General features: G+C 49.6%; 1 protein-coding gene across 7 annotated transcripts in view; it reads right to left on the bottom strand.

Annotated features, from left to right (window-relative positions):
• The window catches only part of ATP2B2 (ATPase plasma membrane Ca2+ transporting 2), a 373,264-nt gene extending 360,738 nt beyond the window's left edge, over positions 1-12,526 (bottom strand). For all 7 annotated transcript variants that reach the window (XM_053600589.1, XM_053600581.1, XM_053600583.1 and 4 more), the window contains exon 1: positions 12,394-12,526. The gene's annotated coding sequence lies outside the window, so the exon portion shown is untranslated. The remainder of the gene's footprint in view (positions 1-12,393) is intronic.
• Positions 12,527-14,267: the final 1,741 nt, after the last annotated feature.

Below are 14,267 nucleotides of genomic sequence, written 5' to 3'. Positions count from 1 at the left end.
AGAACCGCGTCAGCACAGAGAGACATGAACCTACCCCACTTCTTTGTTTCCAGCGCATGGAATTCCCCAGTGTACCTACCTTGTGGAATCAGCTCCCTCTTGTGGGATAGTTGCTAGAATGCAAACTCCACAAGGGCAGGGACTTGGTCGATTTTGTTCATGGCTATGTCCCCAGAGACTGGCACAGTGCCTGGCACACAGTAGGCACTCGATACATGATTATTAGGTGGATGAAGACATTCCCAATGCCTCCATGTCAAATGACGCTCAGTGATCATCTCTGCAGAAGCCTCTCTGGGCTCTGTTGCAGACACTATGGACTGGACTTACCAGGCCAGAGTGCCTTTGTCTTTATTTGTGACTTTTTATTTTGAAATAAAGATTCACAGGAGGTTGCAAGAATATGTTTATGGAAGCCACATAGCTTCCTCTCCCCAGCCTCCTACCAAATTAGCATCTTGGATAGAGTACCATAGCAAAATCAAGAAATGGGCTTGGCACCTGTAGCTCAGCGGCTAGGGCACGAGCCACATACACCTGGGCTGGTGGGTCTGAACCTGGCCCAGGCCTACCAAAACAACGATGACAACTACAACAAAAATAGCCCGCTGTGGTGGGCACCTGTAGTCCCAGCTACTTGGGAGGCTGAGGTAAGAGTCGCTTAAGCCCAAGAGTTGGAGGTTGCTGTGAGTTGTAATGCCATGGCACTCTGCAAAGGGTGACATAGTGAGACTCTGTCTCAAAAAAAGAAGAAAATAGAAAAAAAACAACAACCAAGAAATGGGCTTCGGTCTAATCCATGGAGCTAATTCGGATTTCACATTTATATAGGCATCCATCTCTGTACATGTCTGTGTGTGCACACGTGTGTGTCTGTATGCAGTTTTACCACACACTACCTCGGAATGAGCATCCCCACCACCGAGGTACTCAACCTGACCACCCATCACCACAAGGCTCCCTTGTACCACCCTTTCATAGCCAAAGGTCTTCTCCCTTCCCTAACCCTTGACAACTGCTAATCTGGTCTCACCTCTGACATTACGTCATTTCACTAATGTCCCGTAATTAAAACCATGCAGCCTGTGACCTGTTGGGATTGGCCTTTCTCATTCCTTGAGGTTCATCCAGGTTGTTACACATACCAATAGTTCGTTCGTTTTTTATTGCTAGCAGCATCCCTTGGGATGCATGGACCACAGTTGTTTAACCCATACTATTTATGTATTTTTAATTCTTACAGATTCTGGGACTTGCGCCCTCAGATGGGCTGAGGCATGGAAACCCTCCTGACCAGTGGAGTATGTAGTAACTATTTCCTCCACATTCTTACCAATACTTGATAGTGTCAAACTTTTAAATTTCTGACAGCCTGATGCATGCTAATTGATTTCTCATTGTTTGGGGACATATATTTTCTTTCTTTCTCTCTTTTTTTTTTTTGAGACACAGTCTCACTTTGACACCCTTGGTAGAGTGTGGCGTGATAGCTCACTGCAACCTCAAACTCTTGGGCTCAAGTGATCCTCTTGCCTCAACCTCCCCAGTAGCTGGGACTATAGGCGCCTGCCACAACGCCCAGCTGGTTTTAGAAACGGGGTCTTGCTCTTGCTCAGGCTGGTCTTGACGCCTGAGCTCAAGCAATCCACTGGCCTCGGCCTCCCAGAGTGCTAGGATTACAGGCGTGAGCCACAGCGCCCAACCTGTGACATACATTTTCATGAGTCCTCAGACTCTTCTGGAAAACACTCTGTATGTCCAGAGGATCTTGAGCATCAGAAAGGCTTTAGGGAGGGACAACCACCCACCATGACAGTGCTAGAGGCCAACATAGATGCTGGCAGCTGTGCAAACTGGAGGCATCTCGTCAAAGGCCTGCTTGTATCCAAGCCCCTTCCAGAGTGATTTTGGGGTGCCTTGTGATAAAAAGGGAGGTCTATTTCCCTACCCCTTGAATTGTGAATGACGCGGTGACTTGCCGAGGCCAGTAAAATGCGCTGGAAGTGATACTGTGCCCGTTCTGGGCCCGGGTCCTAAGAGCCTCAGTGTGCTTCTGTGAACTCAGGCTTGCTTGCCCTGTCATGTCTTTCGGCCTCCCTTCCCTCTCCTCCTCTTTCTCTGTTACCAATCTGCCACTGCCACCTGCACAAACCCAGGCTAGAGCAGAGACGAGCCTCCCTAGCAGAGATCACCCTAGAGCAGCCAACACTCAAACATGGGGGACAGAACTGCCTGGTGGACCACAGCAAACCATGAGCAGGACAGCCCCCAGAACTGCCTGCCGGACCTATAGCAAGCGAGGGACCCCTGCTAGGACCGGAGAACCACTTAGCTGACCTGTGCATTTGTCAGTGATGACACATGCTTTCAGACACCCAGCTTGGAGGCGTTTGTCTGTAGGAGGAAATCTCTAGCCAGACAAAGCTCCCTGAGCACTGTGATACCCCACAAGACAGAACTGAAAGAGTCTCTGGCAAATTTGGTTTCAGATATCTTGGTTCTAACATAAAAAAAGTCCCACATAAGTTTCCCAGCTCCATCTCCGGCCCCCGGCCACCCACTCTGAGTAAGGAACTTGAACCACTTCTGTCAAAGACAGTTCCCGTCTTAAGATGACAGTGGGTGAGAAACGCAAAGTGGTAAAACTGCCTCCTCCCCAGCCTCACCCTAGAAGACACGGTGTTTGCGGATAAAAATACTCTTTCCCCTCCTCTCCAACATGGAAACTGTCCAGGGTCAGCCTCCCACACACTTCCACTCAATTTCTGACTCTGGTTACAAAACCTAGTGCCCAAAAATAGATTTCAAGGGGATTTCATAGACATGTTCTCTGGCATAATTGCAGTATTCCTGCAAACTTTGGAGAAATTCAATCTCAGTCTTTGAACACAGTCTTCAAAGCCCTGCCCCCAGGTATTAAACATCCGAATGAGCTGCGATTGATTCCTCTCTCTCTGCTTCTCCCACAATGAGGGCGGTTGTCAGACATAGATGTTCTCAGCCGGCTTCTGCCTCATTGGGTTTTAGGCGCTCACCTCTGTGCCCACCTCCAAATTGCCCAGCGAGAGAGTCCCACACCTGCCGGGTCCTTGCTGGTGCTCAGCCTCATCCTTGGCCTTCCTTTGCTTTGCCAGAACAAAGGCAGCTTGGATACTTGGTTCTGATCCCTTTGGTCACTGCAGCCTCCCCTTTCCACCTCACGCAGTGCAGAGTTTGCAGAAGGGATGACGCTAACCCATCATCTGACCCAACCCTCTAATTTTACAGATGAAGAATGGAAAACAAAACTGGAAGGAAAGAAGTCAGGGTCAAGGTGGAGGCAGTAACTAAGGCAGAATGCGAGTCCAGGACCCCTTCACCAAGGAGTCACCTCCTGATCTGGTTACCACCACGTTCTAAAACAACAGCAACAATATCCATGATAGGAATTTATTTACTAAATTCTTATTTATGCTGGGAACTGGGTACACATTTAATTATTATCATTTTATAGACAGAGAAACTGAGGTACAGTGAAGGGAGGTGTTTTGCCCAAGGTCACACAGCTGTCCATTGGCAGAGCTGGGGTTTGAAGTCAGATTTGATGCCAATGACCATGGCTCCTCAAACGCACCCTGAATCCCATTATGAACATCTCTCCCACTGGGCCTTTTCCCCCGCTACATTTTCACTGCCCTACCTAGGCCCTCCTTTATGTTTCCAGGCTCCCCTTTCCCTGTCACTCCACTACTTGCTGGTCTTAGTTGGGCCCTCAGTGTCCATCACAGCCCCTTTGCAGAAGGGAGCCAGCTTTTCAGAATAGATCTGTGTTCTAAGCCAGACCCCTCCACTTCCTGGCTGTGCAACTTTGGGGAAGCAACCTCACCCTCTGAGCCTCAGCTTCCCTGTTTACAAGGTGGGCATAAAAGGATCCACTTCATAGAGACATAGGAAAGATGAGATAAATTAAGTATGAGGATGACACCCAGAACATAGTAGGCCCTCAAGAAAAGAGTCGCCTCCTCTTACTTCTCTGGCCCCCACCTATGACTGCATTAGAGTTCTAGGTCCCAAGTCCAATCTTCCTTAGGCTCTTCCACTATAGGCACAACTAACATTCCAACACCTTTGAGGACAAGCAGCATTAAAAAGAATGGAGACTTTACCTCTTTTATGTTTACATGGATGGAGCTGGAAAATATTCTTCTTAGTAAAGTATCTCAGGAATGGGAAAAAAAGTATCCAATGTACTCAGTACTACTGTGAAACCCATTTATAATCACTCACCCTTGCATATGAAAAATGAAACACAACTATAGCCTAGGATGAAGGAGGGAAGGGAAGGGAGAGGGGAAGGGAGGGGAGTGGGTCGCTACAGGGAGGGTTAGTAGGGGGACCACACCTATGGAGCATATTGCAAGTACAAGTTGGATCTATCAGGTGTAACACAAATGTCTTAACACTGTAATTGGGTAAATGAGGTGAAGGCTATGTTAATTAGTAGGATGTAAGCACTCCAATTTGTACAAATAATCAATACATTGAATCTCATAATGACATAAATGTATTTATGATCTATGTACAAATGACTTAATAAAAAACAAACAAAAAAAAGAAGGTCCTTGCAAGATTCAGCTTCCTGCTCACGGACATCCCAGCCTCTAGAACCATGAATACACAAATAGTTTACATAAATTACTATAGAGCAACTTAGTGTAATTCAAGTAGGGTGTTGTAGAAGCATGTGCAGATTAATGCCAGGTCTAGAAAGCCACTTTTATTTTGAAAAGAGAAAAAATTGCATATAGAATCACAGCTAAAATCAACCTACTTTTGGAAATCTTCGAAAGTAGTGTGAGACAGGACTGGAGAGACTGCTCTCGTTCTGCTAAGCTGGGGCACCCTCCATGTACCTCCCTCCGCTGGAAACCTAAGGTGGCAAGCTCAGTACTGTGCTCTACCAGCAGCAAACTCTCTCACACTGCACAGGAGTCTCATCTGTCCTAATTCTGCCTGCTGTGCCTCACAGAAAAAATCCCTCACTCTGCTCTCCTGCCATGCATTTGTCACCCTTCACCCATCAAATGACACAATTTCCTGGGAGGATGCTTCAGTCTAGGCAGAACATGAGCAAAGGTCTGGAGACGTACAAGCAGGTGGCCTGTTTCAAGGGTACTGTGGACTGGCCAGGCAAAGCATGGAGAGATGAGGCCAGGGTGAAACTGGAAAAGCCCACGTACGTCATGCTAGTGAGACTGCCTATCACCTTGTCAGGCAGTGACAAGATCTCACCGATCTTATATGTACAAGATCTTATATCTTCAAACACTAACATGTTTGGCATCACCCTTGAAGGGATTGAAAGATTCAAAAACATCTCTAAACAGGTTGTGATCATTTCAGCCTACTCCCTATGTGTACTCATGAGAACGTGTCAGGTTATGCTGCCGTAACAAATAAGCCCAATGTGCAGAGGCTTAAAACAAAGGCTTACTTCTCACTGATGGTACATGTCCATCGTGGCTTGGCTGTGGGCTCTAATTTTTGTCGTGCTTGGAGAACCAGACACAGGGAGGTTCCATGTCCATGTTGACTCCATTGTCAAGGGAGAAAAAGGGGGAAAGTGTAACACAGCAGGCTGGTTATTAAAGCTGCCACCCAGAAATGACACGTCACTTCTTCCCAATGGCCACTGGCCAGAACAAGACATACAGCTACTACTAATTATAAAAGAGGCAAGTTCAATTGATCACATGGCTAGAGAGTAAGGAGCTGAAGATATTCCTATCACACCAATGACTAACCAGATTACTATATTAAAAAAAACAGGAAGAATAGGACGAGTGGAAGAGGAAGAAGCCAGGGATGAATTCTCAGTGATTTGCTGAGAAAGCAGAACCGTCCTGGCCTCGCTCTCCTACCTACTCTTCATGGTAGGGTTTGGGAGATTCCGTTCAACGTGGCGTCTATCTTATAAGGCCAGTTCTCATACAATGTCCCTCTTAAATGCCCCTATATGTTGTACCCTCTTTATACCTTCCCCCCGCATGGCTTGTTCAGTTCTACATTATGAGTGGTGGATGGTCATCTCAACAATTTTCCTCAATTCATATCGAAAGCAGATTTTTCACACTGATCATAAGTTGACAGCCCACTACGAGTGTCTGTGAAACACTGGGCAAGTATTAGGCAAGGGGGCTTTATCCCAGAGTTTTATTATTGTGGCTCTTGCCAGGGTTGTTTTGGGGGGAACAGCTATTTGCATTTTATAAGAAATCCAACAAATCCATTCATCCAACATGTCAATGAGAACCACCTACTATGTGCCAGAGTCGGAGGATGAAGGTTTTTTGTTTGTTTGTTTTTTAAAGAAAATACCCAGTTAATCCTAGTTTCTAAGAAGCGTAACAACAACTGAGCAACAGAGATCGCCTTTTGGGGCAATCCTTTTTCTCCTTGTAACCTCCCTTTACCAGGGCCTAATATTTCCTTGCTTTCCAACCTCCCAGCCTCCTGAACCCAGGAAGTATCTGATAGCAATGTCTTTATACCGCCAGCCTTCCAACTACCGGGGGTGGCCATCACCATGGTGAGACCAGCTTGGAACGAGAACCCGTGGATTGGATTTGAGATCTGGCTTCATCAAGGAGTAAAACCCTTATAAGAAAAGGAAGGTAATATTTATCCAGCCACCTCATAGACTTGCTGTGAAGTAAAGATAAAAATATACGTTAAAGGGATCTGTAAATTCCAGGGTGATGATTATAGTAAGAGTAATAGCTGACATCCACCCAGCGCTTACTGCATGTCAGCCACTCTTCTAAGAAACTTCACTTGTCTTAGTTCTTGTCATTCCTTACAAAAGTATTCATGAGATTAGCACCCTTTTTTTAACGGATGAGGAAATTGAGACAGCCGAAGCCTCTTACCTAAGATCACAGAGACACAATTAGAAAGTACTGACTCATTACGACTCATTACCAGGCAGAATGGTAGAAAGAAGACTCAGCATCAAGCAAGGGCAGACACTTGAACTTTCATCACTGCACACAGACACTCTAAACTCATCTGCCGGCTCTGTGCCATGCTCCCCTACTCCCATGACCACTTGCCCGGGCTGAGCCCAGTGCAGGACAGGGTCATTTTCCTAAATCCATCCTTTTGATTTTTAAATAAGGAACAAGGTCATCCCATCTTCCCAGAATCCTGGCTGCACGCTATAGTACGATGCTACAATATTTATATCACCTGAGCTTGTGCTGGAAGAAATGAGGAAGCTTTGTCTCTTAGTTCCACATTCATTCTCCTAAGACCCTGGGTCTTCTCCTCACTCTGCGATGAGATTAGCTGGGGCTTGTTCATTGTCTCCCCAAAGCCCATCATTTCTTTTCTCTGTAACTCAGAGCTGCTTCTTGTTTCTTGATTTTTCTCTGAAAAATCTGATGGAGCTTTGGGGCACCTCTCCTCATGACCCAAAGCTTCCATGTTTTTGTGTTTTATTATTTATTTATGTATTTATTTATTGACACAGAGTCTCACTCTGTCACCCTGGGTAGAGTGCTGTGGCATCGTAGCTCACAGCAACCTCAAACTCCTGGGCTCAAGTGATCCTCTTGTCTCAGCCTCTTGAGCAGCTGAGACTACAGGCTCCTGCCCCAACACCTGGGAAGTTTTTGTGTTTTTAGTAGAGACAGGGTCTGGCTCTTGAAGCTGGTCGCGAACTCCTGAGTTCAGGGAATCCACCTGCCTCGGTTTCCCCAAGCACTAGGATTACAGGTGTCAGCCACTGCACCTGCCTTCCGGGTTTGTTATGTATGATGGAGGGAAACTTCAGCACAAGCATTTCTGGTCCCCCAGCACCCCTCACTGTCCCTTTCCTGGAGAAGAAATGTCCAGCAGAGCACTACCGCCTTTCCCTGCCCCTCTGCCCTCCCCTGGAAGGTGGGATGTTTTATTTTACTGGTCAACTTGGGAAGAACAGAGATGATCAGCTCCATTCCCTTCCTGGGGGGTGGGGGGGAACCTTGTCCTCCCCGGGTCTTCCTTACCTGAAGCCTCACCTAGACAGGACCTCCATGCAGTTTTCTTCCTGGGGAGGCAGGAGTGTCAGATAGCAGACTCTCGTTGGACCCTCAACCTAACACGAAGCCAAAACCTCCAAATTGCCTCAATTCTAGTAGGGAGAAAATTTATATTCCACTTCTCATCTGCCATTCATTTGTTCCTCAAATTGTTGGAGGAGGAATGTAGATTAGAGATGCTATTTCTGGGGGCCACTTATGCACCATCTACCATTTTCCAGAACTCCTGCTTAGCATACACCACTCAACCTGCACAATCCTTCCAGTTGAGTGTTTTTGGCTGGGCAGTTTAGGGGACTGTAGTAACCATGTTTCCTAGTTCATGTAGTTGATGCTTTGACATCTGTAGGCCCTACGAAGCTTGGAGGGACTGCTCCTCCTAGGGTTAGCCCATCCCTGGAGATGGTGAGCACACATTTCATGTGCAAACTAACCAAGCCAGAGCTCACACTCCCAACCACTTCCTTTATGGAGCTCTTGCCCTCTAGGCCACTATCCCCCTGCCCTGATCACTCCAGGGCCAGGTACCAGACAACTAGGGCCAGACTCTATGCACCAGAGCCTGCTGCAAGTTACTGCATCTAGCCAATCATCAACCTGCTTCCCTGACTCACCTGTTCCTGCCCCCCAGAAACCACAATAAACGTCTTTGCCCTGGGTTTCCCTCTCACTCACTCCCCCTGGTGCTTCCAAGTGTCACCCTGCACCACATGGCATGGCATGTCCCCTCCTCTTGGACACGGTAACAAACTATCTTTTCAAGGCAGTCATCTCCTGAGCTGTTGGCTTCACCACACCATAATAATAATAAAACCTACATTTTAAAACAAGCGATAATACCACCTACCTGAGAGGATTACCAAGACGAAAATAGATACACACAGGAAAGCATCTGGCAGGGGCTTTTTAAAAAATGAGTTTCTTTTCTCTGCCCTGCCATAGTTCTTCCCCTTTTCCTACCCCTTCAGTCTCCCTCCCTCCTTCCCAAGATCAGCTACATAATTTGTGGTACCCAGAGCAAAATGAAAATGCGAGCCCCCTCCCACATTCAAAAATTACTAAGAATTGGAATATGTTGACTACAGAGGCTACATGCCCACAAAACCAGCTCCCTTCTCCTTCCCTTCTCTCAATCATTGTTTTTTTCTGCTTCCCAAATCTCTCTAGGCTGATTTTCCAACCCTAAGTCCCCAATAGTTAACCCCCTTTTTTGAGTCTCTGTTACCAGATTCAAATTTTTAGGTACCACAATGCTTTAATAATTCCCCTTTATTGGGGAGGCAGGACAGGAGGCTGGTCTGAATTAATGAAAAGTCTGAGAAATAAGATGTCACTAAAGAAATGCTGTTTTTTTTTACTCTGTGCCAGATTTATATGGCAACAGGAGACACGAAAAGGAGAGAAGTGAGGAGGAAGTTAAGAGTTTCTGGTACACGATTTAACAATAAGAAAAGATTTAATTTACAGTGAGCATATTTCTTATTTGCAAATGATGCTACTAAAAGCTCTCTCCCTTAAGTAGGTTAATAATTCTCTTGTTGGCAATCAGTTTACTTGGTGAACTGTTTTGCTTTTACAGATGCTAGTAAAATTCTTCTGCAGTGATGCTATATAGCAAAATGATTTCCATGACCTTACAAGGCAGTCCATAGCATAGACTGGGGTATAGAAAATTCTTGTTAAAGAGAAATCCTGCACAACAAATTCTAGCCTTACTCTCCACCCACATGATAGTCAAATCTTCAGAACATCTTTCTAAAATTCAGAACCTATCGTGTGCCATAGCACCAGGCTTAGATGTAATTTCTGCTGGCTCATAACTTTTGTTCCATTACAATTGGATCTCGACCTGTTTGGGGTCCACATAGCCCCATATCCAAGCCTTAGCAATCTAGGCCTGAAGTGTCCTCCTTTCCCCCCATATCCACAATCCTCTCCTAACTCATGTTTCAAGGTCCAGCTTAGAGGTTTCCTGCTCCAGGAAGCAGCCTCTGATTTTTCCAGGTAGACTCTGTCTCCTTGTCTGTCCCCACAGCATAGCTACTGTGCTACACCATTTGTGTACCCATCTTTAAGGAGTCAGTGTGGCCTAGCAGGTGGAGGTGGTCCCAATGCTACCACTAACCAGCCACGTGCAAATGGTGACACCTGCTTCATAGCATTGTGAGTATTAAATCAGATGGTACCCTAAAACTGCTTACTATAGAGCTTGGAGAAAAGTAATCAAAACCTATTAACCGTTCTCCCCAGTCCCTGGTATATAAACTTCATGACGTTGCAGGGTTGCCACACAGCCCGGTTTGGCTGGACCATCCTGGTTTAAGTTTCTGGGTCTGGAGTTACCATCACTAATGACCTCCCTCACCCTCGAAATTATCTCAGTCACGATTACAAATTGTACAGCCAGCCTAGACAGTTGTGACTAGTCTGTTTTATGTACCGATATGTCCCTGCCACATCAAACAGTGCTGAGCACATATTAGGCACCTAATAAAAAATTGTCAAACAAATGAATGTATTCCTAGTGCATAGCAAGTGCCTGGCACCTGGTAGGAGCTTTGTTACTAGTAGCCACAGCGGGTCTTGCTGTATTTCCAAGCACCTCTTGACTCAGAGAAGATGATAATCAAGGCTTGGTGAGTGACCACCCCCAATCTCTTCTGTGGCCAATAGTACCTCTGGGGGAAGGAATCACATCTCACAGAAGTAGGGAGAAGAGCAGGTCGGATGGAGGAGGTGGAAGACGATGCTCCCACCAGCCTATATGGAGAGGGGGTCTCTTTCTAGGACTGCAGCAGGGCCCTGTCTTCATTTTCCAGTTGGAAATCAGGTATGGTTTTCTCCGTGGCAGTAGCAGGAAACCGCAGCCCAGTGTGGGTCCAGCAGGCTCCTGAGGGTGCTGGGATACCTGTCTCCACCAAGCATTATATATAAAGGTGCAGGTGCTGAGGGTTTCCGCAGGTGCTGCTCCCCCCCATCCCAGCCCTCATAGCCACAGGGAGAGACTCAACTAAATCTAGGTGCCATAAGCAGAAAAACAATGATGAGGATGATTAACTCTCTCTGTCTTCCCTTCCGGGCCCAGAAAGGAAATTTTATAAGCTGGTAGCCAAAATGTTTTTGGACCCAGACCATGCAGGAGGATACTAGTAAGAACTTTAAGAAATTAACTCAGTCAGCCGTCGGAACAGCCCTATGAAGTAGCTACCCCCATTTTACACATGGGGAAACTGAGTCAGAGAGGGGCAGTGACTTGTCAGAGGGCGTACAGCTAGTAAGAGACAAAGTCCCAGAGCCCCAATCCCTCAGGGGAAGGAACCAAACAAGAGTCCTCTCCAGCCACCCTAACCCATTATAAGAAAGCCTCGTTCTCCTCTCTTGCTGTGTGACCTTGAGACTGGCTCACCCTCTCTGGGCCTCATGCCTCTTTTACAAGGCTCGTGTTCTGGGAGGCTGTGTTTCTAGAGCTAACACATCCGGGAAGGCCAGATTATCCCTTCTTTCCGAGGCTACAGGGCAGGTGGCCATCAAAGGCCTTGGGTGAGTCCAAGCGCCCAGGAACATGTTGGTCCACTATGAGGGACCCAAGCCCACTTTCCAAAGGAGCCTTTGCCCCCGGGCTGAACAATCACGCTGCAGCTATGAGGTCTGATTAATTGTGGAGCTTCCCAGCTCCGGTGTCCCCAAGTGGGGTACACGCGACCGCTTGTAAAAGAGCTGTGGGGGAGGGCGGGGGTGCCAGGAAAAGGCAAGGCTAGAGATGCGGAGAGCACCTGGTAGAGGGTCCTCCAGAACCTCTGCTCTTAGGAACTGGAAACTACCTTTGGAGAAGGGAGAAGTTCCCAGTCCAGGATCAAAATCCACATCTCTAAACGGGTCTTCAGCCTGTAGGAACCAGAGTCATGAGAAAAGGGGGGCCCCAATACAGAGGAGAAGGCAGGTGGAGGAGTCGGAGCCAGCTGGGGAAGACGGAGTTGGGGGGTTCTAGCTCCCTGGAAGCCCCCCAGCTCCGGGGTTGCTCCGAGCCCGGAAAGTTTACGCGCGGCAGGCGCGAGGCGCGCCCCTTCCCGCGCCCGGAGGCGCCGGGTCCGCGGGCGCCCACCCTGGCCGGCCCCGCCCGCCGCCTGGTGCCCGCTCAAGGTCACTGCTGACAAGGCGCCTGCCTCCGCAGGGCGAGGGGACCAAGACGCGCTCCGACTCAGGCTCGGGCTCTGGCCCGGCCGGGACTCCGGGGACGAGCACCCACGGAAAGGAAGCCAGCAGGGAGGGTGATAAGAGACCGAGCGAGAGGGGAAGAGGCCCAGAGCCCGGGGCCCGGCCGCCTCTGTCTCACCTGCGCCCGCTCCGGGGGCGAGATGCTGCCGCTGCCGCTGCCACTGGTGCGCGCCCGGCCCGGCCCGGCCCCGCTGCGGCTGCGGCTCCTCTGCCGCGGCTGCCCCGCGCTCGCCTCGCCCCGCGGCCCCGCCGCCGCCGCCCGCCCGCCTCCCTCCGCCGCCGCCTCTGCCACCGCTGCACTGCGCTCTGCCCGCCTCCCCCTCTCTCCCGCTCCCTCCTCCCCCTCGGCCCTCCCCAAACTCCGCGCAGAGAGCGCCCCGCGGGACCGCAGCGCGCCGTCCCGCCCGCGCCCTCCTCCACGCGCACGAGTGGGGCTGCAGGGCAAGGTCTCGCGCCTCTCCCGGGCGTGGCCTCGTGTACCTCCATCGGCAACAGCCCCTCAGCCCGCCCCCGCCCCCTCCACAGTCAGCCTGGCCCGTGGAAGCGCCGGTCCCCACTCTTCCGCGTGGGTCAGGGTGCCCCCAGCCTCCTAGCACACTGCAACGGTGGAGTGAAGAGGAACGTGGCGTGGGCTTATGGGGAGACCAGCTTTGGAAGGGGGGACAGATGGCTGGGCCAATCTAGGGAGCTTAACCCCAGGGCCCAGAATAGGGGTAGCAAGTAAGGACCCTCAGCCTCCAACCTGGCTCTGCTTCCTGCCTGGAGGAGTCCAGGACGGAGGCTCTGCCTATAAAGAAAGTCCATAACCCCAGCAGCACACAGAAACCAACTCCCCAAAGCAGGCTTCCCCTCCTTGGCGCAGGCCCCAGGTCCCTGAAAAGCCGAGCGCCACCAGGAAGCCAGGCCACCTGACTCCCAGAGCCTGGGTCTGCTCCACACCATCAATTAATCATGCCTGCTTGTTTATTTATTTATTGGCTTTATATAAAGCCAAATGCACTGCTCACAGGAAGAGAGGAGACGGGGGTGGGAGCTGGGGGGTCTGACTGCCGTAAGTCCCTTGGTCAGGCCTTGGTTTGGTGAGTGAAGAGTTTGGAGGAGTGTCTGGCACCCTTGCTTCCTAGGAATGACTGGGACCTTGTCACCACTCACGGGGCCAAAATTCAACATGGCCTACGTACGCTCTGTGTCCTTGGGATGGTGCAAAGGATATTCACTGTTAAGATCTTAGGTGTAGGAAGGAAGAGCGGGAAACTGGAAGGCCAGTGAGGAGAAGGAAATCCGGCAGGTTCGAGAGGACGTGTCTCCAGGCTTTTCTTGGCCCGGATGGCTCTCTTCTCACTACTCCACACTTACCTTGGCAGATGCCACCTGCATCTCCCGCTGTGGCCCTGTCCTCTCTTTGGGAGCTCAGAGGACATCACCCCACGGATGTCCCTCAACCTGTATCTCCTTCCACGATCCTCACCCCAGTTAATGACACTGCAGTGCTTCCAGATGGCCAGCCCCAGGCAATTCCCCTCCCCCCACCCCATCCCTGAGTCTTCACTGATGGGGCCTCTGCAGTCTCCCTGGAATCTTCTCTCTTGTCTCTGCTCAAGGGCCCTCCTTCAGGCCCCCAACACCTGTCTTCTGAATTCTCACAGTTCCATCCTCTCTGCCTCCATTCTGCTGCCGTGCTAGCCTTCATGAAGCCAGACACCAATCATGCCCAGTCCTGCTCTAGAACCTTTCATAGCTCCCCAGTGCCTTCAAAGTCCCGTAGGCTTAGGATGCCATTCGAAGCCTTTCACCCTCTGTGCCAAGTGCCCTGCCCTTCACTACCTTCATTGGCAGGGCTGGTGTCCCTCCAATATGCGTTTAGCACTGTCCCATGTCTTCCTCCCTCTTGTGTTTGTTCAATGAGAATGTCTTTCTCCTCTCTCAGTCTGACTCTGCCCGGCCATAGTGGCGAGGCTGGGAACAGTGCCTTGCCTCCTGTCCCTTTTATGA

The sequence above is a fragment of the Nycticebus coucang genome, chromosome 8 (genome assembly GCF_027406575.1).
Source record: "Nycticebus coucang isolate mNycCou1 chromosome 8, mNycCou1.pri, whole genome shotgun sequence".
Classification (NCBI taxonomy): domain Eukaryota; kingdom Metazoa; phylum Chordata; class Mammalia; order Primates; family Lorisidae; genus Nycticebus; species Nycticebus coucang.
Note: the sequence above shows the minus strand (reverse complement) of the source record. Positions and strands in the feature narration are given on the sequence as shown.